The sequence below is a fragment of the Carassius auratus genome, chromosome 11 (assembly GCF_003368295.1).
Source record: "Carassius auratus strain Wakin chromosome 11, ASM336829v1, whole genome shotgun sequence".
Lineage (NCBI taxonomy): Eukaryota > Metazoa > Chordata > Actinopteri > Cypriniformes > Cyprinidae > Carassius > Carassius auratus.
Window position 1 is genome coordinate 3,286,739 of NC_039253.1, and position 24,082 is coordinate 3,310,820.

Sequence of the window (24,082 nt, forward strand, 5' to 3'; positions counted from 1 at the left end):
TCGACTCTCCTGATGAAATGTTGTGCAAACATGTTCTTGGGAGGAGTGCATGCTTTAAACCTCAAGACTAAAAAAACCTCTAATTTACACAAGAAACAGTGAGTTTAAGACGACTATACTGAACACAAAGACAATTCTATGAAAGGTGTGAATGTGTCCTTCATGAGATATCAGTAATTAATTTCAGTAATACTACAGTAAAAACATTTGCAGCAATACCCAGTAAAGGTCATGTTATTATTATATACATATATATTTGCTGTACACACACACACACACACACACACACACAATCTCTAAATGGTTTGGGATCAGTAAGACTTGTTTTTTTAAAAAAAGGCTGCGTTTTTTTTTTTTAACAAAAATACAGAAAAAACAGTAATCTTCCAAAATAATATTACAATATAAAATAATTGTTTCTATTTTAATATACTTTAAAATATAATTTATTTCTATGATGCAAAGCTGAATTTCCATCAGCCATTACTCCAGTCTTCAGTGTCACATGATCCTTCAGAAATCCTTCTAATATGCTGATTTATTATCCGTGCTGGAAACTGTTGTGGTGCTTCCTATTTTTTTTTGGAACCTGTGATACTTTTTCAGGGTTTTTTGATGAATAAAAAGTTAAAAAGAAGAGCATTTATTTAAAATAGAAATATTTTCTAACAATAAAAATTTCATTTCAAAACATAAACATTTCAATAAACAATCATTTTTTATTATTTCTTTTTTTAAAGGTATTCAAACTTTTTAGCAAGGATGTGTTAAATTGATAAGATTTATATTTAGAATAAATGCTGTTAACTTTTTATTCATCAAATAATCCTGAAAACGTATCCCAGTTTACAAAAATTGGAACTGTTGCCAACATTGCTAATTCTAATAATTAATCAGCATATCAGAATGATTTCTGAAGGATCATGTGACACTGAAGACTGGAGTAATGATGCTGATTCATAATATTCAGCTTTGCATCACTAAATATATATAATTATTATATTATTTGAATATATGTAAATATAAAAAATAGATAATTCTCACTAAACCATGGCATTTACAGTTCATATTTTGCTCAATAAATTAAATAAAATGTAAAAAAAAAAAAATCACATTATAAATCAGTGATTATTCTCTCTAGTAATTCTTATTACTGTAATTAATGGCTTTTTATTTTATTACAGTAAAGTTACCATTACAACAGTTTACCTCGTCTTACTCAAATGTTTTGTTAAAATATTTTTTTTTGACCATAACAGTAATAATAAACAGATTTTTACATTATGTTAATGATAATTTCAAGAAAAAGTGCTTAGTTGTCGTGCAAATAGTGATAAAAATGCATAATGCCCTTAAAATAGAAAAATAGATTTTTGTGAAAAATATGACCCAGACACATTCTACAAGGCTTTCAGCACAAAGCACTTCACTTTAGAAATGATCAGTGTCATCCAACGTCTAGACCAACTGGCAACAGCACTGTACTGAACCCGAATGAACAAAATCAGATTACAATCAACTAGTCATTGAGTGAAAGCCAAAGCCAAAGCTCACAACACAGCACTGCTCCCTAAAGAGAAGACAGGAACAAGAGACCAACACAGTCACCATTTATGGTAAAGGCACCCTCATCAAAGTTGTATCATCGTATGTTAGTGTTTAGGATCAGAGAGGTCTAGTCCCTCGTCCCCCCGCTTTCTCCATCTCTCAACATAAGGAAAACATTAACCCATATCCGGCCCCTTAACTCAGATTTTTGAGAATTAGCAGGCAGGCGTAAAATGACACGGTTGCTAGCATAGACGGGGAACCACCCTGCTCTCAGGCCGCTTGTCATGTGACCAGAACACATCAGGTCAAAAACCACAAGCAGAAAAAGACAGCAGAAAATGCTAATAACTCATAATCGGTCTTCCCTTCTCTACACATCAAGAGAGTCAGCACAAATCACTCGATTACGATTGCATAACAAGTTCACTTTTGAATAACACTTCCATTTATGGGCAGAAGGGAAAGTTTTAAGAAGTCAAAGCGAAGCTTGTCATGAGCAAACGGTAAGGGTGGGGTTACACACAGTCTGCAGATCAACAGGCATCCTGTGAGTCAATCATGCCACGAAAAAAACCAACACATTCGGAGTTAATAATAAACAAATGGAAGAGAAGAATCATGATATGAAAGCCGTTTGTGAAGTCTCCACTTCATTGAAAGCACAAGGGAAAGTACAAACGGAAAAAGTCTCACCTTATAAACTCCTGCCTCCTCTGAGAGTCCTGATCAGTGCCGGCGGCTCACGGCTGATAGAGAAAGAAACCAGGACCGCGGTAGTGGAGAGAGGGAGAGACAGAGAGAGAGAGAGGGGAGCAACAGAGAAGGAGAAGTGGAAGGAAAAGACAGAGGATAAGTGTGTGTGTTAGAGATACGACTGGTACGGCTGTCCTCCCGGTCCCTCCCTCCCTGACTCACTCTGTGGATGAATAACTGGCTCTGAGACAGCAAACTGGAAGAGAGAGACTGAAAATGGGAGCGGGACAGAGAGCGAGCGAGATCGAGAGAGAGAGAGAGAGAGAGAGAGAGAGAGAGCTAACTTTTAACCTACGGTTCAACAGCTGTAGTCCGTAGTCCCCATCTCTTTTGCTCGCTAAGACTGCATTGATTTGATTCAAAAATACAGTTAATTCGTACAATTTGAAATACATTTTAAAATAGAAAAGTGTTTTTTCATTTATTCTTGTGATGAAAAGCAGCTATTCCATCAGTCTTGTGTCGCAGGATCTTCCAGAAATCAGAAACATTTCTTACGTTGAAGAGAAGTCAGCTGCTCAATCTCTTTTTGTGGAAACTGATACTTTTTTTTCCTGAATTCTTTAACCTGTTAACTGTCACCCCGCCTACGTTTACTTCACTATATTACAATTAAATCCTAATCTAATCATGACAAACTATATATCGTTGAAAAGGTTTAAGACTACTAAATAGATATTTTGCCAATCTTTTTTGTAAAAAATTATGTAGGAAAAGAAATGGATTAATTTATGGCAAGTGTGCACCTCAAAAACCAACATCATAACAGGAGTTAAAAAAGAAAAAAGTCTTCTTTGTTGCCTTTTTCTCTCTCACACTTTAGAAATCACTGAAAACTTAAAATCTCAAAATTCATCCTTTGAAACTCATTTTAAAATCAAACATTGCATTACCATGAAAATGGTACATCGAAATCATCTTACAAAATGTTTTCAGTCATGAAGGTTTGGATCATGCACTTTCATGTTCAAGATTTTTTTTCTACCAATGTAAAAGTCTTTAGCGCCACGTTTGATTAATGTAATGTGTCCTAGCTAAATAAAATTATTAATTACTTTAAAAATAAATAAATAAATACATCTTACTGTCCCCAACCATTTCAGTAGGTTTTCAATACCGATACACACACACACACACACACACACACACAAATCACAAATATATATTACTATACTTCTATAATGCAGAGCATGACATTTATTTTTAATGCATATATTTAGCAAAATATTTTTTTATATGAATCAAAATTAAAAAAAAAACTAAATGATATGTTACTGCGTTTCACCTTTTTAGGGAAGAATATTTATCTTTATCATTACTAACTAGCAAATATCAGTAGTGTCAGAAGCTTTTCTTTTGAGATGTACAGAAATATTTTGTACCATTATGGATGTCTTTACTGTCTCTGAATGTATATGAGCAAACTGCTTTTCATAAGATGCACATTTTTTATCACTAATCAATATTAGTCTTTTCATCTACTAGTCTTTTAAGTGATTTAAAAATGGATTAATACAAATAATAGCAAAAAATAGTCTAGACATGTTTATTTCAAGTAAACACAAGAAAATGCATTTAATATTTATATTCATATGGATTCATATAGCAATGTATTAGTAATTAAAACAAAAGTAGCTTTTTCCCTAAACATTTTAAAAGATGAAAATACAATGCATGCAGACACCGTGAACAATTTTGAGTGATGATCCAAACAAATACTTGAATCAGACAGTTTGAACTGACTCACACTAATTCATTTAACATACACACTGATTTTACTACTGATGTTTTTAAGGGAGTTCACACTCAATTCATTTTCAATGTGAGTTGCAAGAGACCACAACTACTCACAAAACATGGCGAATCAAATAATCACGATATTACCAATAATATCACCCTGAATGTACAGTATACTGTGTTTATTGTAGTACTGAAAACCGAAGTACCCCCCACCCCACCCCAGCCCGTGCCTATAATATTATTCACAAGCCGAGGCGAGAAATCAGTGCGACTCTGTAATGATGAAGAGGGCTTTTGTTGCACACCACCCGCTCGAACCAGCAGGACAACAGAGAAACACAGCCTGCAACACAAAGCCAGCATCTATAAAATCACTAACTCCCCATAAATAAAAAACCTCTTCAAGACCAACAAGTTCACGGCCCTCAGTAACCATACATGGATCATTATTTAAAAAAACACCTTGTGTTCGCTTTGCATAACCTAAATCTAAAAGCTAAGCTTTCATGTTCATGCTAATAAAATGAACTATGTCCAGTCTGAAAAGAAATCTGCATAAACATATGCAGGATGATTTGGACAGACCGTTGTAAAATGCCCACGTACCTCTTTTAGTTACATAAACAGGCTGAATACTCCATTTAATATAAGCAAAGCTGTGTGGAGATGCATGATTGGGGGGCTACATTCATTGTAGAGGGTGTGTTCAAAACCAAAGGTTTTTAAATATCTTAGCCTTAATCTTGAATATGCAACATCAAATACAGATCCAGACTTCATTACAGTACATTCTGTTGGCATGGCACATTCAACGCTGAGCCTATAGCTTAATGAACTGCTGCAATAAATCACAATAAATATGCTTCGTAAATGATTTTTTTAAATGCATAAACATTGCTATCTATTTGCTTTTCACACTAAATAAAACGCATCAGGTCTGAATCTGAATAGCCTCAAGGTCTCTGCACACCAAGTCCGAAATTTTCGTATGCTTTTTCTTTGTATTCATCCTCCTTTCCTATCAAAATGCTTGCTACAGATGCGAAAATGCAAAAAATGAACCTGATCCAAAAAATGTTGATACAAAGATCACGCTTTTTTTTCGTTAAATAATAATTTTTACATGGATTTTTTTTTTATTATCAAAACTTTAAAATGAAAACTTATTAAAACTTCAACCATATGATAATCACCATTAATAATAGTAAAACAAAACACATTTTTAACTTGATAAAAAAAAAGTTTAAAACAAAATCTATTAAACAAATATTTGGCTAAAACAAAAAGTGTTTAACACCAAATACGAAGTTAAAAAATATTTTACAATTATAACAATATATTTTACAATGACTGGATGTTAATACTCAAATAAAATGTGTTTAATGCTTACCTTAAACTTAATGTTTGCACCAATAAAAAAATAATAGAAATAATTAGTTAATTAACAAATAATAAACAGGTACAAATTTTCTACACAGTAAAAATGCAGCTCCAAAAATAAATAAATAAATTAAAATGAAATGAAAACCAGTGACCAGTCAGGTCTTCATCATGTCCAACGGCACTAAGTCTATCCATATTCAGACCTGATCTGTTTTATGAAGTGTGAACAGAAAATACAAAGAAACATTCATGCACTTCTTTTTCATGTTTTTATCAAGTCATGCATTTTTGATATCATCAACCTCATGACATAATGGTTAAGAATGAAATGTCAGCAGCTATTTTCCTAGATCTACAATAAAATCACACTCCATATGTCACACGGCACACAGTGATGGTGGTGAGAGCCACTCAAAATGACGTGATATTCAACTTTCACAGTCACCAATACTATAGAAACCAATGCAGCTACACACCAGAGAGTAAACACACTGATCTGACATGATGACTAACAATGTGAACATGAGCCTTAAGAAAGAACAGAGCAGAAGTATCTCAGGATTTCCACATGTCATCTAATTTGACCAAAAACAAACTTGTGATTCACTGCAGAAAACTTTACACAAGACCACACCAAACATGAAAATCGGTGAGAATTTAAGACGAAATATTCAGGTTTGGATTGGCTGGAGGGTAAGCATTAACAGCTTCAACAAACTTTAGGGGATGCTCTACAGACAGTTTTTTAGGAAATCAATAAGGTTTTACTCATTAGCAGATGCACAAAGACTCCTCACATGATTGTTTTTCTTTCCGGGTGACCACAGCTAAAATAGACACAACGGCTCTGCAGAACTAGAGGACTGCTGGATGTCAAGTCAAGTCGGTGAAAGCTGAGATGCCTGAGGAGATGCGCTCTCAGACTTTGAGACAAGTTCACCAGTACAATTCAATTACTTAGAGACTCATTGTAAACAGGAGATCAGTGTCTCAGGCTGATCAAGCCTGTTGGACTGCTCAATGAACCCCCTTAATGATGATTAGTGTGTGTGTAACAAAGTATTGCTGGACAATGTCAATTATTTTTATATAAAATAAATTAATTAGAGATGCTTTTGATTATTAATATTTAATGAAACGATTCAAATGGAGTCCAGAAAAATGAATGGAAAGCAGAATAAATAAAAAAAACATCATAGCGTCTTAAAAATTTAATTTTTGTTAAACTTTTAATAAACTGCTGTTTAATATTGAAAGTTTCATGATTTCTGTTAATTAGGCATGCTTTTGATGAATCAAATTGAATTTAACCATTAAAATGAAGTACAGAAAAATTCAATTTGGAAAAATGGAATCCAGAAAAATAAAAAAATAAAAAATATATATAGAATAATAATTTGTGAATAATCATATAACCAATTGAAAAAATTAACTGTAGTCTGATGAGCATTAAAAAAAATGAATATAATGCAATTACAAGTACTTAATTTTTGTAATCCAGCTACATAATCCATAATCAATTGTAATCTGTTACATAAAATAACACTATAAAAATAACAATCTGTTACATAAAACTTAAACATTTTTGAACTTCATAAGAACCCTGATATTTTTTATCTCAGTTTCCAGAAAAATATTAATAATAATAACTGATAATAATAATAATAACAAAAAACAAAAAAATGTTTCTTGAGCAACAACTCAGCACAAAATGATTTCTGTATTTGACACTGAAGACTGGAGTGATAACTAAAAACTAAAAAGATTTGCATTACATTAATACATTTTTATAAATATTCAAATAGAAAGATTATTTTAATTTGTAAATGTTCATAGTATCAAATAAATGAAGCCTTAGTGAGCATGAGACATTCAAAAACATTAAAAAAAATAACTATAATGCCAGGATAAATTAAATTCTTCAAAACTATTGAATGGAATTCTACGGAAATTTGAAATTAAATTCTACATCTAAAACCCAGATAACAAGAAGTTACTCGGTTTCATTTTTTTGAACAAAACAATTCATAAAATTACTATCAGACATTTGATCTGAAGAGGAACAAGACAGGACAGCTTTCCGTCAAAGACGTGAATCAGTAATGACACAGAGTCAAGGAAATGACTCTCATTCCAGCCAGTCAAGACCAAAAACTTAACAGGTTTGACAGAAATTGCATGTCTCCTGTTACTACTGCTATTGCGTTTGTATTATTACTGCTTGTAAATGACAAGTCGCATCGGTAAATTCCTTTCACTGCTCAACTAGGCTTTGGAGAGAAACTCTGACCCCCTTTTTTTCTTTTCTAAACAAAAAGACTAACTGTACTCATGATAATCTGGGACTATCCCATTACAAATGCTCTCTGTGTAGGTGTTAAGAGATCTGTTGAGGTAAGGGTGTGGTTATGAGTGAACTTCAAACAAGAAGCTGCGTTCACCCGAGGAGCAACTTAGCAACAAAACAGTTGCTTTCCGTTAGGATCAGTATTGTATGCTGACAAAACAGAAGTCACCATTATTTTCCACTTTATTAGAGATTATTTCTATAGCACAAGTAAGGAATGAGGTTTTCAATCACAATACACAACATGCGCCAAACATCTTCCAGAACTTCAGATGAGAAGCCCTTATAAACTGTTGCCAAAAAAAAAAAAAATGAAAAAAATAAAAAGAGTCCCTGCAATTTACCAATGGTTTAACATTTGAAAAATGAAGACAGCCATGAAAAAAACTGTATTGTAATTTTACAGTTGTAGATTAAAAAGGATCTTTCTTAAATACCCGATTTTATTTTTTCAATTAAATATTACAATAGCACTAACTATTTATAACACAATGACTATTTATTTATTATACAAACAAGCGCAGCAAACCTGGAAATACAAATTTTAAATCACAATATATTTCATTATTTCATCAAATCATTTTCATTTTTAACAATTACATTTATTTCTCAAATAATATACCCCTAGATAGACCTAAACCTTAACAATCACTGCACAGACTTACAATTAAAAACTCAGTTAAAACAGAGCTGTTTCTGGTCATTAAATGAAAAAAATAAATGAGCAATACTTTTAACCAAACAAGAAATAATAAATTTTCAATTATGCAAAAGTAAGCCTACTTTATTATATTTATCAAAAATATAATTAAAAAAATTCAACATGCTTTATTAAAGCACTCACATTAGCCAAACATAATTTCCTTAATATTTAAAGTCAATTAATTACCAAATAAAAAACACATATTAATACCGTTTTAGGAAAAACAAATAGTCAATCTTGCCCTACAATTCTGTTACAAAAGGCTGTGACATTAATTTTTATAATATTTCACAATATAGGTATATTACTGACCTTTAGATATAATTTCCACATGAGAATATATATCATATATATCTTTTGCGAAATATTCAGTTGCTTAAATTAACTTGAATTATATTAAAATGCATTGTCCTTATCATAGACTGTATAGTTCATTATGTTAACGTTGGCATTGAGGTTCTCACTGGTGCTCCTTTCAACTTCAGCCCTGCAATAAAATCTGAACTATTCTGGGAGTCTCAGAATAATTAGCACAAAGCATGGGTGTGTGTTTACAGAGTGGATAATAAATATAAGATAGTGTTGAGGTAATTGTAATAAGTTGTGTCAGCGTGTGCTTCTACACGGGGGGTGCTAAAGAAAACTGCAGGTGTGAACAGAGAGAAGTGCAAACTAATAAACGCAGCTCCTTTTAGCCAAACCACTCTTACAGGCCTGACTGCTTACATTGCAAAAAACATGTGCAATGTGTGAGTGAGTGCTTGGTTGGAATATTCGCTCATGCAAAATGCCATTTCTCCCACCCCTTCCCACTCAGACTCAACTCTGACACGGGTTGCCAGATTGACGAGACGGAACAAGAACAAATGCAACTGACCACAGAAGGCAATGAGCCTTGCACTGTCAGTTGAATATATCCACATCCGATCATAGAACTGGGATATCTGACCCAGTTTATTAGCTGGCTTCCATAACTGCAATACGCTGTGTTTCCCACCAACTCACAGTGTTGAAATGGGTATGATGATGATAATGATGGGGTTAACTGTGAATGGGTGGAATTACACAGACCAAAACAATAACACACATTTTGGCAAGGGATGCACATGCAAAATAGAAAAACTGTGTTTCATTGCTTTTCAGAGAAACATGAGCATGGTATTTTATACTTTGAGCAGTCGGAAAACAAAACCCATCTTCCAGGACCTTGTGTGCGTATTTGTTTGATATGTATGCATGCATGCAGTTGTGTGAAGCTTCAAAGCTGTTTACCCTACACTCCACACCTATTTTTGCAGTATTTCTTTAAACTTTGGTGAGAAACCGCTGCTGAAAACAGGGGTTTCATGACCCTTAATCAAAATGCATGGGCCATACACCAAAACCAGCAGATAAACATCTGGCCTGGGTCGAATAAACATAAAGTGAATACAACACATCAGTCACCAAGTGCAGTTTCAGAGAGATTTGGGGCTTTTTGTAGAAGTTCAGGTTAGAAGACCAGCTTACTAAACCAGCAGAAGACCAGACTGGGTGACTTTAAACCAGCTAAGACCAGCAAAGTACAAAGAGGGTAAAAATGCTCTCGCATTTCACAAACTCCCCGTCGTTCCTCATTGAGGGCTTCACAACACATGGCTCCTCTAATAACAATGCATCATGGAACCATGGCAATCCAGCATAACGATTACGCCAAGATACAAATGTTTTGTGTAATCTTGCTATGAGAACTCCTTGGTAACAGAAACCTGACCCAAAAATGAAAATTGTGATCATTTACTCACCCCGATACTGTTACAACTTGGTATTTCAAATGCAGTGAAAGTGAATGGGGACCAGGGACTGTCAAACTCCAAAACATACAAATCAGTCGATCAATCGATCGCACTGAAAACTGCAGCATATTCCATGTTTGTTGAACAGAATTGTGTGAGGAATAGCCTGTTATTTAAGCAATTCACTGTAAATCTGATAAACAGCCACACTCATCATTCATTTTTAATGTGTGGAAAAGAGCTGCTTGAAATTATAGGGTATAAATCATTTTGTGCTCCACAGTAGAAGACATTTAATTTCCGGGTGAACTGGGCAAAAATAATATTAAATGTAATCCAGAATATTAAATGGATAGTTTACTAGAATTTGAACTTTTAGGTGAACTGTCCCTTTAAGGTTACTTATATTAAAAGGAAGCACTGAAACAACAAAGAACACCACTGTGCACTGTATGCCATTAATGCCATCAAAGAAATGAAAGTATTAGTAAAGTATTTTTCAAAAGGTACTCTCCCTAAAATAAACCAAATCCCAGACTACAGAAGGATGAGAGACTGAAGCGTGCCAGCTGTCACATTAGGGAAGAGCTCTGATGAGTCTTACTCAGTGCTGCACAATGAGAGGAATGAGTGAAAAACGAGTATGTCATAGGGGAATGTCTCGTTTCAAGAATGAATGGAATTAAACTACAATGTAATTGTTTGATTCTACAATGCCGAGAAATGTGTTTGTAGTGCAGGAGCGTGGAGTGTCAGCGCTTCCACCTCATGCACCGAAACACTGTCGATGACACATGCACCAAACATCTCAAGCAGTTCTTCACCAAAAAGCATAAGAGTAACTGATATTACCATTGCAGTCTGTTAATTATTTAAGGTTAATTATTTTATATAATTTTTTTTTTCACGGTATATGTTACGGTGCTGCATACTTTTTTTTTTTTTTTTTTTTTTACTACCATGTATTTTATGTGATCTGGTGATTGTATTTCTGCCCCTAAGACAAATTTCCCTCAGGGACAATAAAGTGTTACCTTAAAACACAGATACAGTGGGGACAAAAAGTCTGGGACCACTAGAGAAAATGCTTACATACAAAAATAATTTTAAATCATAATATCTGAATAATAATTAAAATGAAAAATACATTAAAAAACAATATGATTACAATATGATTAAATGCACTCAAATTGCATCTGAAAGCTGTTCTCCTGAATTATTTCAGAATGGCTCAAAGCATCTTTGGGACTTCTTAAGACTTCACTTCACAGTTTTGCTTATTTGATCTGGAAATTGTTCAGAAGCTTACATAAATCTTATTTATTTTGCATCATCAACTTTAAAGGAATAGTTCAAACAAAAATGGAATTTCTGTTGTTCCAAAGCTGTATGAGTTTCCTTCTTATGCTGAAAACAAAGGAAAATATTTTTAGTCCCCACTGACTGCCATAATATTTAATCTTATGGATGTCAATGGGTACCAGCAGGTATTTGATTGATTGCACAGTTTTCAAAATATCTTCTTTTTGTTCAGCAGAAGAAAGAAACTCATACAGGTTTGGAAGAACGGGAAGGTCAGTAAATCATGACAGAATGTTCATTTTGGTTGAACTAAATAATGTATTTGAAATGTTTTTAATTTGCACACTTATTAAAACCTTTCTATTTCAAGGTTTATATCCGATTTTGTAACACACAAAATTACTCAAAAAAATCACGCACAGTCATTTCAAACCAGAACTTCCACATTTCTCACTTCTGTAAGCAAATGACCAAAAAAAAGAAAAAAAGAAGTGGGAATCTTAAATTAACGTTGCATTGAAACGGAAGTAGTGACAGATCTTTTCTTCTGCATTGTGACCTACATGCATATGTAACAGATTATTAATTTTTCTTATGTCTAATAATATTTTTTTTATATGCACATGTTTGGTTTGCTATAAGACTTGCACATTTCTAAAATATATATTTTTTAATGTATCTTCTGAACTATTTCTATACACTGAATGTTCCAGAAAACCCTTGTGACTCTTCCCAAAGGCACCTTTGACAGGTGAAAATGACTTAAGTTTATTATAGTGCACATAAACATTGAGATATAACCAACAATACATACAACAATACACTAACAAGTGAAACCTGCCTAATATTAGTGTTACTGTGTGATCTTTCCTCTTATAATAACAAAGCGGCGACCAGCCCACAAAGAAAATGCTAAATGTTAATGGGCGTTTACTTAGCTTAAAAACTTGGCAAGGTGTCATTCATCCCTTCGGCGGAAACTAACAGAACTGTAAAGAGGAAACTTGCAAAACACTTAGCAAGCGAAACGGTCTTTCAACACAACCGAGATAAAGCTCTTCTCTTAGGTTCGGTTAAAACATGACTCGATGGAGCGCAACACTTCATTCATTAAGCAATTCAAGCTTAACTAAATAGAATTTGTGTTACAAGGCGTGGCAGCTTTTTTGTGTGTGTAGTAAACACTTTAGTTTTTACTACAAACAAGTCAGTAAACAAGCTTCTCAAGCTTTTATTTTATCATTACATAACATTACCATGAGGGACTGGTCACCTTTACTTATTTTTGGCCAAGGTCAAACGTTTCTGAAAGGGAGTCCCATTTCGGTGTCTGCATCTAATTAAATTTACAAATTTAATTTTATATACATAGAAAGCTTTTTAAATGCAAGTGTTTGCTTTAATGTTTAAAATAACTATTGTGAAAATAAAATGTCAAAATAAAGTTCCAAAATGATTCAGCATAACAGATATAGCCTATTTATGTAACAATTAAACATACTTACTCAGAAAAACATATTACATTTTAAATGACAGAAAACTGCTTGCTGACAAATGGGTGAAACCTAGTTGTCCACCGCCTCTTCTTCAGATGCAGAATAAAACATTTATTAAAATACAGACAAGTGCTGCTTTAAAGGATAGTTGACTCATAAATGTAAATTCTGTCATCATTTGGGTTTGGAATGACATGAGGGCGAGTAAATGATCAAAGAAGTCTCATTCTTGGGGTAAACTATAACTTATAGACTATAGAACAATCGTCTATCGGTTTGAAGCAAGTAACCCTAGCAGAACTGAAAGAAGAGATCTAACTGAGATGTTTTACTAATATTAACCCCATCCCTCTCAAATCAAACATATGTTGTTGGTCCTGCAGCTCAGTGCATGGGTTTAGTAAGGGGGTTTGATTCCCATATTACAATGTAATGCACCGTAAGTTGCTTCTGATAAAACCGAGAGCCAGCATTACACAGAAACAAGCAGCCACGTGAAAGCACGGTTGCCTATAACTTCGTCCATGATGTGATCACAGCAAAATCAAGACTGAACTTTGACACAATGCACAAAAAACACTGAAATCTAGGGGAAAATATAATACAGTAAAACTAAAGCACTAGGTATTCGATAATGTATGATCCATTTAAAAAACTTCTAGTGATCGTTTCTTATTCTGGTCATTCGTAAAGTTTGTGAGTTGTAAACATTTCACAGCAAAATCAAGACTATACTTTTTTTTTTTTGGCTAAATGCACTAAAAACAGAGATCTTGTGAGAAATCTCGAGAAAATATTATGCATTGAATAAGCCTGCCAGTATGAGGAAGAGTTCAGTAATTCAACTCAAATTGTGAAACTCGTGTATTAAATAAATTCAGTGAACACAGACTGAAGTAGTTAAGTCTTTGGATCTTTTAATTGTGATGATTTTGGCTCACATTTAACTAAAACCCCACCAATTCACTATCTCAACAAATTCGAATATGTGACATGTCAATCAGCTAATCAACTCAAAACACCTGCAATGGTTTCCTGAGCTTTTAAAGATGGTCTCTCAGTTTGGTTCACTAGGCTACACAATCATGGGGAAGACTGCTGATCTGACAGTTGTCCAGAAGACAATCATTGACACCCTTCACAGGGAGGGTAAACCACAAACATTCATTGCCAAAGAAGCTGGCTGTATCCAAACATGTTAACAGAGAGTTGAGTGGAAGGAAAAAGTGTGGAAGAAAAAGATGCACAACCAGCCGAGAGAACCGCAGCCTTATGAGGATTGTCAAGAAAAATCGATTCAAGAATTGGAGTGAACTTCACAAGGAATGGATTGAAGCTGGGGTCAAGGCATCAAGAGCAACCACACACAGACGTGTCAAGGCATTTGGCTACAGTTGTCGTATTCCTCTTCTTAAGCCACTCCTGAGTAGTCTTACCTGGGCTACGGATAAGAAGAACTGGACTGTTGCCCAGTGGTCCAAAGTCTTCTTTTCAGATGAGAGCAAGTTTTGTATTTCATTTGGAAATCAAGGTCCTAGAGTCTGGAGGAAGGGTGGAGAAGCTCATAGCCCAAGTTGCTTGAAGTCGAGTGTTAAGTTTCCACTGTCTGTGATGATTTGGGGTATAATGTCATCTGCTGGTGTTGGTCCATTGTGTTTTTTGAAAACCAAAGTCACTGCACCCGTTTACCAAAATATTTGGGAGCACTGCATGCTTCCTTCTGCTGACCAGCTCTTTGAAGATGCTGATTTAATTTTCCAGCAGGATTTGGCACCTGCCCACACTGCCAAAAGCACCAAAAATTGGTTAAATGAACATGGTGTTGGTCTGCTTGACTGGCCAGTGGCCAGCAAACTAACCAGACATGAACCCCAGAGAGAATCTATGGAGTATTGTCAAGAGGAAAATAAGAAACAAAAGACCAAAAAAAATGCAGATGAGCTGAAGTCCATTGTCAAAGAAACCTGGGCTTCCAGACCACCTCAGCAGTGCCACAAACTGATCACCTCCATGCCACGCTGAAGTGAGGCAGTAATTAAAGCAAAAGGAGCCCCTACCAAGTATTGAGTACATGTAGGCTACAGTAAATGAACATACTTTCCAGAAGGCCAACAATTCACTAAAAGGTTTTTTATTTTACTTTTTATTATTGGTCTTACGAAGAATTTGTTGAGATTGGTATGTTTCTGTTAAATGTGAGCCAAAATCATCTAAATTAAAAGAACCAAACACTTAAACTACTTCAGTCTATGTGCATTTAATTTATTTAATACACGAGTGTCACATTTTGAGTAGAAATTGATTAAATGAACTTTTCCTAGACATTCTAATTCACTGAGATGCACCTTTATAAACTACACTTCTGGTATTTTACATTTGCATAGTTAGTCACAATACGAAGTTATACAGCAAATTTCCCATGGCAATACACGTTTTATAGAACTGAACTACAGAAGATGTCTTAAATCATTTAGGACTCACCTGTAACCGGTTCAAGTGCTATCAGGAGATCGTTAAAATGCTTTTGGTTCCTTCCGATCACGACCTCTTACGACACACCTGAACAAAAGAAAGGAAAGAACGGGATCGCGAGCCGAGATTAGACCAATCACAGCTTTTGAGAGGCGTGGCAAACAGAAGTTGCTGTACTTCTCCAAAATGACACTTTTATTCATAAAACTGAAATTTCGTTCTTAGAAGCGTAAATGAAGTCATCTATCCAATTAAAGCGAATGAACGCTGAATTGTTCATCTAACCAGGCACCACAAAAAAAAAAAAAAACACACGTTAATTTTCTAAACTCTCATAAAATATTACCTTCCTTTACTATCTATGTACATCTGTCGGGACAAACCAACCTGTGAAATGAAGAAGCAGAGCTCGTCTCAGAGCTCTTCACGATGGAATGACGGTGCATTCGTCCTGCCCTGCTTCCGAAATCCAACTGTACTCTCACGTTTCCCCTCAGGTGTTTTGTAGCCTCAACCCAGCCCTCTGAGTGAGAGAGAGAGAGAGAGAGAGAGAGAGAGAGAGAGAGAGCATGCAGTGGCTGTCTCCAAATATAAGTATACTTCATTTTTTGATCTATCTATCTATCTATCTATCTATCTGATTCCCTATTTTTCTATCTATATGTCTGTTGTATCTATCTGTTCTGCTTCTTGAGGCAGTGAGGTACATTCGGGAGAATTCTTGTCTGCAGCTGATATGAAAATGAAAAGACATAACACATGCACATACTTCAGTCTCGGTTTTCCTAAGTATTCCCTTAATTAAATCTAAGGTAGTGCAACACAAAGTACATTTTCCTCAAAACGGGTGTTTAAAATGACACATTATTGTCATCGTTCATGTTACGTAAGTGGCATAGACCTTATATCCGTGTGACTTCCAGAATGACATACACAAAAAAAATTACGGGAATTTGTAACATGACAAGTAAGATGACTAGCACAGATTAGACAAACTTGAAACGGTGTCAGGGCGATAGTTGAAATAGTTTCTCAGGATGACACACTTTAGTAAACAGACATCAGTCAGTAGCTCTTTAGTTAAGCTCTCCAATTCCTTTTGTTCGACCGTTATTTAACCAGGAAATAAAACTCTTTTACAAGCAGGTCCTGGCCAAGACAGGCAGCACACAAAACATTACTTCCATCTAGTGGTTACTAGAAGTAATTACATTTCTTCACAATATAGTGCTGAGTATTAATAGTTTTCGGATTTAATTTCAGTTTTAAAGGGGTCATATGATGAGATGTAAATTTTTTCCTTTCTCTTTGGAGTGTTACAAGCTCTCTGTGCATAAAGAAGATCTGTAAATTTGCAAAGACTAAAGTCTTAAATCCAAAGAAATATTCTTTATAAAAGTTAAGAGTCAACCACATCCTCTTAAAACGGCTTGTTCTAACATGCCGCCACATGTCTACGTCACGATGTGGAAAGATTTGCATAACGCCGCCCAAATGTTCACGCAAAGAAAAAATAGCTATAGTATTGTTGTTTCCGCCACCGCCATGTCGTGAAGGTGCTGTGTGTTTTGTTGTGAATGCAAAACTACTTTGTTTTGCCTTCCAAAAGAGGACACGACTAGAAATAAGTGGTTAAGTTGTATTTACAACACTTTTCCAGAACAGATTAACTCAAATATTCAGATAACAAATGCAGACATGGTTTTAAATTTGCATAAAAAGACAGTATAAGTCATTATAATCCGTAATTATGTCCCCACTGGATGCAACAAATGCCTTGTTTATAATGGGTTTTAATGTTTTCGTATCGTCGCTCACACTGGAGGCATTCGGCCAATCACAACGCACTGGATAGCTGGCCAATCAGAGCACACCTCACTTTTCAGACCGATGAGCTTCGTAAAAAACAACGCTATTTTAACAATATTTTAAATAATAAATGCAAATAGATTTTTTAAAGTGATTTTATTGAATGCATTTTTATATACTTAACAATACATTACATATTATGTTTGCCATTTTATGATAAATTAATTTATTATACATTATAAAAAGTTGGTAAAAAAAAAAAGTCTGAGAAAGAGGAAAGTGTGTAGTTTATAGTAATAGACAGACTGGGATACAGTCCTCTCAAGTTTCCATTCATACTAAAGGCCAAAGACAGTGGAGTTTGTGAGGATGTGGGACTGGACTCCTCCCACCACCAACGAAATCCTTCCTTTTAACTTCACACGGCCCCTGAGCACACATGACACGCACACACAGACACACAAAAACAGACAACGGAATCAGGATATGACATCATACACAGGAACGGAAGCCAAGTAACTTTTCGTCTTGCTTTTTCACTCTAAACCCTATTCCTAACTGAGTTTGGAGGGCAAAGACCGGCTGATGAATGCAAGAAAGTATCCTCGCAGGACTCTCTGGATTTGCTCTGCTCCCTCTCGGAGAGAACAGGAGAGCGAGGGAATCTTTTCAGGTTTCCCACAACATTCCAAGTGTCTACGGCAGGATTAAAGACAGGTCTACATTTTTTACTTTGCTTTCATCTGTTTTCATTGATGAGATGCAACTTTTGTTGCCATGCTTTGAGTTAATGTCAGAGTTTGTGTGAAAAAGCATGATCAGACACGTCAGTGTTTGCTGTGGACAAGTGACTCCTCTGTTCTTTGCTTCCACATGTTGAATGAATTGAGTTAAGGCTAACATCTAAAGTGAGACTGCAAAATCTACCTAAAAGAGTGGCTGGATATTTACCAGTTTGATTAGAAATATATAGACAAATATATAAATCTTCTTTTTTACATATAAAAAAACTGTGATGGAAATGCAGGCTTTTTGAGTGCCTTTTAATGGCATGAAATACTATCTATTATCAGTAAAAGCAACAAGTGTCAGAAACAGACCTGCAAAGTGAGTCAACATGAGCTATGAGCTGACAGAAATGCATGTTTTGTTTTGTGTGTGTGTGTGTGTGAATACATTTGTGGGAGGAGAGAGAAACCTAGAGGGAAAGAAAGACAACACTAATCAAAGAGACAAAGAAAGGATGGACTCAAACACAGATACACTGTCAGAATGTTAAATGGAAACAGAATCAGGGTTTGAGTGTAGGGCTAAATAGCTCTGAAATCCACAGAAGAATGGATCTCTTTTCAAACCACTTCCAACAAACACGGGAAGTAATGGTGATGGTGAAAAAAACACAAAGGGAAACTGAATGTATAGAGAGGAAGAAATGTTTGTTTGTGGTGGTCTGTTAATGGACTTTACTTGCACTATACCATTCAAAGATTTGGGGTCAGTCTTTTTTTTTTTTTTTTTTTTTGAAATTAATACTTTTATTCAGTAAGGATGCAAAAAAAAGTAAAAACGTTCATAATGTCATAAGATCTCTAGTTCAAGTAAATGCTGTTCTATTTATTAGAGAATCCTTAAAAATGTTTCTACTTTAAAAACATTACTCCTTAAAATTGTTTCCATCACAGATAATAATTATGAATGCTTCTTGAAAAATAATACTTGAAAGCTGAAATTTCAGCTTTGGCTCACATGAACAAATTACATTTGAAAATATATGAAAACAAGTTTTAACCAGTAATAATATTTCACAATATTACCATTCATATATGACCAGGATTTCAACTATTAACCCCTTATTAAATTAGAAAATTCAGCCTTTGCGTCACATGAATAAATGTCCTTTTAAAATATATGAAAACAGAAAACAATTCCTTTAAATAATAATATAACATTTAATAATATTACTGTTTATATAAACATTCAGGATCTCAGAACAGCTATTAATTATTTTTATTTATCACATTTGTGCCATGGTTATTGTAATAAATGTTATCACTGCATTTTCCCAGTTGCATAAACATACATAAATATACATTTATATGTTTTTCCACTCTCTAGAAACTCCCTACTGGATGTGACGAGGACCCAGGGAATCATACGAGTGAAAAATCACAATCTTCCAGATCCTGATTGGATCTGACGACTCCGTCTCCCTGCTCAGTTCAGCAATGGCTCTGTGCCTGGGTCAGGTTTTCAGCAAGGACAAAACATTCCGGGCCTCGAAAGCGATTTGAACCTGGAACCCAGCGCTTTGAGCTGTACAAAAGAGCCCAAGCATCTCTGAAATCAGGCCTGGACCTGAGGAAAGTGGTGCAGCTGCCAGACGGGGAGAACATTAATGACTGGATAGCTGTGGCATGTGGTGGATTTCTTCAATCGTATCAACCTCATCTACGGGACCGTGAGCGAGTTCTGCACTGAGAAGAGCTGTCCCATCATGTCTGGAGGGCCACGTTATGAATACAGGTGGCAGGATGGGGATCAATACAAGAAGCCCACCAAACTGCCTGCTCTTATATACATGAACCTCCTGATGAACTGGATCGAGTCGCTCATCAACAATGAGGACATCTTCCCACACGAGTAGGTACGTGACGTCAGAGATGTTTTCCAGAAAAATCAATGATATATTAAAAACTATGATTTATTATAGTTTTTATTAGTAATTTGAATTGGTTTTTATTTTTATATTTTTCATTTTAGTTTTAGTTTTATCATTTTAGTAGTTTATATATATATATATATATATATATATATATATATATATATATATATATATATATATATATATATATATATATATATTATTTATTTATTTTTATTTCAAGTAACAAATTATTATTATTATTATTTGTTTCTTTAGTTGAGCTTTTTAAGGTTAATTTTAGTTACTGTTATCAGATATATTTAGTTACAAATATCTGACAATTTATCCTTTTCAATAAATTAAATGGTATAATATTTTTATGAATTAACAATGAAATTAAAAAATACATTATATATTTTTTTAATATTTAAAGTGTATATATATATATATATATATATATATATATATATATTTTTTTTTTTTTTTTTTTTTATATATATTTATTTATAAATATTTTTAAAACAATTATTTAAATCATAAGTATTTATGGTATAAGGAAAATATCTTATACAAAGAGCACATTTCTAAGAACTTAATGCACATATGCATTACTGGATTTTTCCTTTTCTTTATTGTGGACACTCGATTTGTTTATTGACCTTTAAGCTCTGTAAGTTACGGAGCCCACGCATGACATGCAGTAAAAAATATTAGGCTAAATCATGTGCACGATTTACTAATACTTCCCTCAATGTGTGCACGTTTTAGTACATTGAGGGAACGAATTAGTAAATCGTGCGCACAATTTATTTATTTTTTCTTGCATGTCATGTGCGGGGCTCCGTAATAAGTTAATCACTATGAAAAGCTTAATATATTAATAATTGAGCAGAGATACACAAATCAATGGAAATAAGACAAAAACAGTTAGACGTAGAAATATTAACAGTAAATGACCCAGTTACGTTTCTCAGGAATTGCTGTATAATTTGTGGGGCCAGGGAACACCAGACACATACTTCTGTCTGAAAAAATATTACTGGATAGAGTTACAGAAGCTTATACTTATAAGCACTGCCAACTATTCATAATTCCACAGACTGAACTATTGGCCGAAAACCCTCGAGACATACTTTGTGTGCTTTCTCTCCTAAATAGCATTTGAATTTTCTCATGGAAGAAAATCATACAGCGATGTGAATGTGATGTGATTTGAGTGTGATGCTGGTTTTCTTCTGATTTTAGGAGTCCCTTTTCCAAAGAACTTTCAGCAGGTGTGCAAGAAGATACTGAGCCGCTTGTTTCGGGTGTTTGTACACGTGTACATCCATCACTTTGACATGATCTGTAGTATGGGAGCTGAGGCCCACATCAACACCTGCTACAAACACTACTACTACTTCATCTCTGAGTTCAGCCTCATCGACCACTCGGAGCTGGAGCCGCTTGTGAGAGCACTGTGCTTTCATTACTGTGATCACATACACTGCAGCTTTCACTTTACCTTTAGTGCTTAATCCTGTTCTGTACACGAACAGTTCAGTGATTTACGGCAGTGACAATTAAAAAAAGTACCACATTTACAGAAATTCTATGCAATGAACAGAACCGAACGTGATGTATTTAAATACATTTCCGAATTGTGGTGCAAGCAATCACAGGGAAGGAGGAACAGCTTGACTCTGTGTTGCCAGATATTACTATAAAAACGCAAGATCCAAATCTGTTATCTTGGAAATAAGCACATACTAAAATATCATGACATATACCTGCTTACATTGTATCTCTAAAACATTTGCTGACCCCAAACAACAAGGCCTTAAACACTTAATAAGCATTGCTTATAATGGGTAGACATGGCAACCTGGGTGCTGTTTTCATAACACAAGTTTACCAAACAGAAGAAAACTTAAGCTCGTTGTGTTCAGTGGTTTTAACTAAACCACCAACTAAAGAGCCGTTGTATTTTGTTTATGTTTTGGTTTACAGAGTTAATAAAGAAGCAGATGCAGGTCACTTTATTTTGGTATGTGGATTAGAATTCATGTTTGGATGTGTGTTTTAGGAGTTTTTCTAGCAAGATCTCACAGCACTATGAGTCAAAACATTCCCTATAATTTCTTTCATTGCACATACAGTAATGACAAAACACTGATATGCATTTTAAATACGTCATTAACAACTAATTGTACACTTCGGTTGTGGACATGCTGCATTGAATTTCTGAACTGTGTGTGAACAGAACAGTAATAAGCACTGAAAAGTGAATTATTTTAGTGACTGTGTTATTGTTATTAGACACAAAACAATAATTATGGATAATGGCAGTTAGGAGACTGCACTTTGCTTTAGTTAACTGGCAAGATTTATGAACAACTATGCAAATGCTTGACATGTATGTCCTAATAACATTGTCCTTTCTGTCTCCACAGAAAGAAATGACAGAGAAGATCTGTAACTGAAAGATGTGGAGAACGGATGGGAATCCAAATGTCAAACATTCAGACCAAAGGCCTGATGTGAGATCAGGCGAGATCAGAGACTCACAAATGAGCTAAAATGCAATTCATCTGTGCTTCTTACTGAAATACTTGTGGGTCCAGTAATTCAACGCATGTTCTTGAGAGAGTAATTGTTTATGTACTGTATCTCATATTTTGGAGCTGTGATCTGAAAAGATGCATTGATTGCTTAGTATTCTGCATACATTTTTTTGAGCATTTCACCACGTGACTCCAAAGAACCGTTTAAATATTTGTTCCTGAGGATAATATGTCTGGAAATGGGATGTCTAAAACTTCTGCCAAGTTTGAGAGGTTGAATTCTTGCTCTTTCGTGTCTGTGCCAGTGCAGGGGCAGAAGCCTTTGCTAGTATCTTTATTTAACCAGGGCATGTGCAGTAAGAAACCATTACCATAGATAGTGACTGAGGATGAATAAGTACCCAATGTATTCTTATTTCAGATATTTTGTTCTGACAATGTGCTGTTTTAATGCCAATGAATTTTTTGCATGCAAGTTTAAAATACAAACATTTTTAAATGTCAATACTTTCTTTATTCTTATTTATTGGATCAGAAAATCCAGAACATAACTTTCTCATAACAATGAAATATTAATTTAAGACATTCCTGTGTGTGTGAGCAGAACTACCCTACATAAAGATGTATTCAACGTAACAAATATAAAGAAATATAAAAGTACAGTCTGATTCAATAAAATAATACATAACAGCATAACAGCTGCGTCACAATAGCGATTGCATAACTCCTTTATGATGACTCTCCACTACTGACACGGAAGTCAACGTTAACATTAAAAGATCGAGTTTCATTCCTTGTATGAGTCTAATCATTAAATTTGACCGCCAGCAATCCTGCATTCCCCCTAAACTTATAGTCTGTCTGTGAGTGAAACCGGTATTTCTCCAGTGTGAAATACGAATATGAATCAAATTCGTGTCAGCGCAGTCTAAGATTATGAATATTCAGTAGCTCATGCTTACGTGACTTCGTAGTCTCCCCTGTACGCCCAATCATGTAACCTAATTAATATTCATGAACCAACTCGTCATCATAGTATGATTCGCAAATGCCCCACAGCGTTCAACAGTAGGAGGGCAGTTGGCGCTTTTGGGATGTCCTCCTCCTCCTCCTCCTCACTGTCTGCTGCTGTTCAGCGCAGGATGGTGGAGGCAGTTATTGTTACAGCACAGCTAGACTCATTCGGCCACAATTTCCAGGTTTGTGTCTTTTTATTTTTTATATGCATAACATGTATAACGTATAACTTACATAACTGGTTTGTTACACGAGCTCAAATAGCTATACTAAGGTCAGCTCGCTGATGTTTACATCTGTGTCATGATATGGCTTTAACGGGTCGCGCTGATTCGCGCCAATAAAATAATAGATCGCAATAACAAACGCTCGTAACGTTCCTTAATTCTTTAAAACGCGAGAGTTATCACAGTCAACTATTTGGAGATTTTCAGTTACTCAAAAAGGATTATCTTTTTGGTTGGTGCCATTACAATTCTGCCGACACTGTTACACTTAATTAATTATCTAAAACTTGTTGCTTTTTTTTTCGTACTACATTTTTACA

General features: G+C 34.8%; 1 protein-coding gene and 1 pseudogene across 2 annotated transcripts in view; one reads left to right on the forward strand and one right to left on the reverse strand.

Annotated features, from left to right (window-relative positions):
- LOC113110786 (elongation of very long chain fatty acids protein 1-like) overlaps positions 1-16,032 on the reverse strand; it is a 27,228-nt gene extending 11,196 nt beyond the window's left edge. Inside the window, exons 1-2 of one of the 2 annotated variants that reach the window (XM_026274968.1) lie at positions 15,910-16,032; positions 15,532-15,609 (exon numbers count right to left, since the gene is read on the reverse strand). The gene's annotated coding sequence lies outside the window, so the exon portion shown is untranslated. Of the gene's footprint in view, positions 1-2,244; positions 2,470-15,531; positions 15,610-15,909 lie in introns of those variants that run through there. The other variant, XM_026274967.1, reaches the window with a different exon arrangement.
- Positions 16,033-17,901: 1,869 nt separating this feature from the next.
- On the forward strand, positions 17,902-23,000 carry LOC113110787 (MOB kinase activator 3C-like; annotated as a pseudogene).
- Positions 23,001-24,082: the final 1,082 nt, after the last annotated feature.